The sequence below is a fragment of the Sciurus carolinensis genome, chromosome 8 (assembly GCF_902686445.1).
Source record: "Sciurus carolinensis chromosome 8, mSciCar1.2, whole genome shotgun sequence".
In the NCBI taxonomy this organism is placed as follows: Eukaryota; Metazoa; Chordata; class Mammalia; order Rodentia; family Sciuridae; genus Sciurus; species Sciurus carolinensis.
This window is the reverse complement of record NC_062220.1, coordinates 102,098,041-102,103,001: the sequence shown is the minus strand read 5'-3', so window position 1 is coordinate 102,103,001 and position 4,961 is coordinate 102,098,041. Positions and strand designations below refer to the sequence as shown.

General features: G+C 39.1%; 1 non-coding gene across 1 annotated transcript; it reads left to right on the top strand.

Moving 5' to 3' along the window:
* The first annotated feature begins 3,841 nt into the window (after nucleotides 1–3,841).
* On the top strand, nucleotides 3,842–3,945 carry LOC124991994 (U6 spliceosomal RNA). The gene has a single exon (XR_007110009.1). It is a non-coding gene; the product is annotated as a U6 spliceosomal RNA (small nuclear RNA).
* Nucleotides 3,946–4,961: the final 1,016 nt, after the last annotated feature.

Genomic DNA, 4,961 nt, shown 5'->3' with positions numbered 1-4,961 from the left:
AACAATTGATGACCACTTCATATTCAAACATAATAGTCTCCAAGTGATATTTTGACTGAGCAGGGAAAATGGACACTTTGCTTTGATGATATTTATTCTCTCACATTAGGGGAGGTAGGGCACTGGACTTCAGGAGTTCTGGCTCTCTTGAACAGAGAACAGAGTTTTTCTCTCTGGGGCCAAGATCTTCTTGACCCTATAACATAAAATCTCATTTGAATGACAGGATTTCTCTTATCTAATCCCCAGGTAGATCTTTGGGATCAAGTGGCATCTTATCTGTTTTATAGGGGTGGACACAGAAGTTTTCAAGGAATGAATTACGTAACTAGTAAGAGTCTGACCAGCTCCCCAGAGCTTTGTCTCCTGTCTCAAGTACTATTGAGAGAACTGGAGGAATGGCTTCCTTGGTGCTATATCCCCAAAGGGAAAGATGTGGCTGCAGTGTCTCCAGACAGCTGCTGGCATCTGAATATTTTCAACTTCATCTTCTGCTCTTCTTTTTCTTTTAAAAAATTAAGGTGTAATGTCCACACATTAAAATCTACCTTTTGCTGGGTGCTGCGCATACCTGTAATCCTAGCGGCTCGGGTGGGGGCTCCAGGAATACCCCAAGTTCAAAGCCAGCCTCATCAACTTAATAAGGCCCTAAGCAACTTAGTGAGACCCTGTCTCAAAACAAAAAATATAAAGAACTGGGGATGTGGCTCAGTGGTTAAGTGCCCCAGGGTTCAATCTCTGGTATCAAAAACAAAAACAAAAACAGAACAACATTTTTAAGAGCACAGTTTGATGAGCTTTGTCAAATGCATATGGTGATATTACCATCATCACCGCCAAGACAATATTTCTATCACCCTCAAATCCCCTCAGGCCCACCCCTTTGCTGTCCATCACCTCTCCCACCCTAGAAACGCTTGATCCATTTGCTTTCCCTTTTGTTTTTTGACCTTACCCAGAATGTTCTACAAGTGGAATCATCACGGACAGAACTCCTGTATGTGGTTTATTTCCCTTGGCATGGGCTTTGCATAGATCAGCAGTATATCAGTCCTCCCCCTGCCTGTTGCTGAGCAGTGAGTGTCTACATTTGAGTTGTTTACAGGCTTTGGCTGTCATTAGGGAAGCTGATGTAAACATTCCAATACAGGTCTTTGTGTAAATGTGGGTCTTCATTTTGGAAAGATAAATACCCGGAATTGTATCATATGGTAAATGTATATTTCACCTAAGAAGAAATTGCCAAAGTGACTATACCCTTTGGCACTTCCACCAGAAATGTTTAAAGACTACAATTGCTCTATATACTCCCCAACTATTGGTTTTTCCCATCATTTAAATGGTAGCCATTCTGGTGTGTGTGTAATAGTACATAAGTGTACTTTTAACTTACATTTCCCTTTTTGATCAATGATGCTATATATGTTTTTGTGTCTATATTGGGCATTCTTTGTTGAGTTTGTTTTTTTAATTGGGTTCTCATCATTTTATTGAATTTTATGTTCTGGGCCTAAGGGATTTTGTCAGGCATGTACTTGCTAAGAGGTGAGTGGCTCTACACAGATCCTAATGAGTACCCTGGGCCTGAGTCCATGTTTGTTACTATGAACTCTGTCCACACCCTCTACTTCCATGGACTATGCCTCAGAATCCTTCATCCACCACCACTGCCTCCTGCTATGATGTTTCAGCTTATCTGTCCCTCCTCTAGCTCTCAGAGCCAGGGTAACTCAGTGCTTCAGAGTGGGCCCTAGAGACAGAGTTCAGGGTTTAAGCCTCATATTAGCAAAGGTGATAAGAATAAGTAAATTATTTTATCTCTCTGTGACACAAGGACCTCCTTGAGTAAAGTGAAGATACTTCATAGAGATGTCTTGAGGATCAAATAAATTAATCCAGATAAAAAGTTTAGAACAGTGCTTGGCACAGAGTACAGATGCTCCTTGACAGGATGTGGGGTTACATCCTGGTAAACCCATCATAAGTGGAAAATGCATTTACTACACCTAACCCACCCATCATAATTGAGCAACACAGCACACTATAGAGTCTCAGTTCTTCCCCATCATGATCATACATCATGATTGGAAGCTGTGGTGCCTCTCATACATCATGAGAGAGGATTGTACCACTCACTCAGGAAAAGATTAAAAATAAAAATTTGAAGTATAATTTCTACTGGATGTGTATCACTTTCACACAACCATAAAGTTGAAAAGTCGAAAGTTCACCATTTTAAGTCGAGGAACATTCTGAATACATGCACTATGAAGACCATTATTTTCCTGACCCTCTGTCAGTGTCCCAACTCTACATGCCCCACACATTCTCTGACAGCCAACAGATCTTGTCTGTCATCCCCTTATTTAGTAATCCATGATTAGTCCTGTCATCAGCCAGACTTTGCACCAGGTACATATTTAAAAAAAAAAAAAAAGACTTGTTGGTTTGGTATTCTTGTAAGGAGAAAGTTATTCTACACCTGATAATATTATTCTGTTGTTATCCACATGTTCGGATTTTTTCTGTCTTCCTAAGTCAACTTTGAAACTTTATATTATTTGAAAATCTTCCATTTCCTCTAGATTTTTAAAATGCATTGATGTCTTATATATAACGTATTTTTCAGCCTCTCCTATATCTGTAATTAACGTTTCTCATTCTTGGAAGTTGTGTGTTTTCTGGTATCCTTGATCAGATTACCAAGCAATTATTTATTTTATTGGTCTTTTAAATAATTGGGTTTGAGATTTGTTAATCAATTTTACCATTATTTTGTGTGTTTTCTATGTGAATATAAATAGTTTCTGCTTTTATCATTACCGATTCCTTTATTTTGATTTTTCTTCCATTTATCTTTTCTTCTTTGTGTTCAGGTTTTCAGCATCTTGAGAGAAATGCTTTGCTCATTGATTTCCCATTTAGTTTTTAGCAAATGCATATGAGGGTGAAAATGTTCCTTGAGCATTGCTATGTCTATTAGACATACTTTTTATATTCAGTACACTCATGGTCATTCATTTGTAAAGGGTCTATAATCCAATGCTGAGTCCCTCTTTGGCCCAAATGTCACTTACAGAAGTACTTTTTCCTTTCCAAGCGCACAGAACTTTTTATTGGCCTTTGGCTGTTCATCGCTAATCCTCCGCCAAGCCTCATGTGCCAGGTGGACCTTCTGTGCCTTAAGTCTGAGCCACCTGAAACATTTGTGTCTCTCTAGACACTTTTGACATTGTCCTTAGGGACCTCTGTCTGAAATGTGCTTCTCACTCATGTTCTGTGGGCTGTAGGAAAATTTCTTAAGAAACGCTGTCTTCTTGCCTCCAGAGAAAATCTATTAATCTCTTTTATATTTCCTATAAGTCCCTGCAGTTTTGCCAATTTCAGTTTGTATTAAGTCATTTGTCCCTTCTGCTAGGTGGTCAGCTAAATCATAGTTGCTGCACTCACTTTGACAGTGTTATGATTTAGCTATTAGCTCATATGTGAGACAATGCAAGAAAACTTAGATGTGAAATGATTGGGTTATGAGACTCTTAACATAATCAGTGCATTAATCCCCTGATAGGGATTAATTAGGTGGTAACTATAGGCAAGTAGTGAGTGGCTAGAGAAGGTAAGCCATTACCACCTGCCTCTCTCCTTCCTGATGTGATGTCCTGAGCTACTTTCCTCTGCCACACTCTTCCTCCATGATGTGCTTCCTCACTTGGAGTCCTGAGGAATGGAACCCACCTCTATAGACTGAGACCTCTGAAACCATGAGCCTTAAAATAAACTTTTCCTCCTCTAATTGTTCTTGTTAGGTCTTTTGGTCACAGAAAAGACCTGTCAAGAAAAAGCTGACTGAAACAGACAGCAAGTATACTAACATTGGAATGAGAGAGATCAGCATGACTCCTGTGCAAGGGTGACATGCAAATTCATGAAGAGTTTCATATTTTTCTAAGTGTGCCTTTCTTAAGAACTTCCAAAAATAAAAACAAAGAAAAGAAAAAGCAGTTGCTTTCATAACCACAGACTGAACATAAACTAGGTACTCAATAATGTGGAAGGAATGAGTGATCTAGTATTCCCTTCCAACTCATTTTTGGTCACTGATGCCTTCATTCTGAGTATTAATAAGGGCACCCTTCATTGCTATAACAAATACACTGAAGCCAATACTACATAGAATTATATTTCTTACACATTTAGCAATAGTCAAATGCAGGTCTTTATCAGCTGGGAGGTTTTCCTCTGCAGAGTCATTTAGGAATCCAGTCTCCTTCCATTCCATTTTCATGGCTCTACCCATCTCCTAAAGTTGAGTCATTATCTGCATCTAGTCAGGAAAAAGTGAGAAAGAACATAAAAGAGCTACTCTCTCCTTAAGTGCCTGAACCCCAAAATGGTGTGTAACACTTCCACTCATATCCAATGGTGTTTTAGTTAGTTTTGCATTGCTATGACCAAAAGACCTGACAAGAACAATTTAGAAAATGAAAAGTTTATTTTGGCTCATGGTTTCAGAGGTTCAGTCCATAATTGGCTGATTCCATTGCTTTGGGCTCAAGATAAGGCAGAACATCATGGTGGAAGTGTGTGGCAGAGGAACACAGTTTTGGACATGACAGTTAGTAAGTACAGAGCTCTGTTCACCAGGGACAAAATGCCCCAGTGATCTACTTCCTCCAGTCATGCTCTACCTGCCTACAGTTACCATCCATTAATCCATTCAAATTATTAATCCATCAATGAATTAATCCACTGATTGGGTTGCAGCTCTCATAATCTAACCAAATCATCTCTAAACATTCCTGCATTGTCTTACACATGAACTCTCAGGGATTACTTTATATCCAAACCATAATATTCTGTTCCTGGCTCCCCAAAGCTCATGCCCCCTCACAGTGCAAAATACATTTAATCCATTTCCAAGAGCCATTATAGTCTTTTTTTTTTTAGATGTTGATAGACCT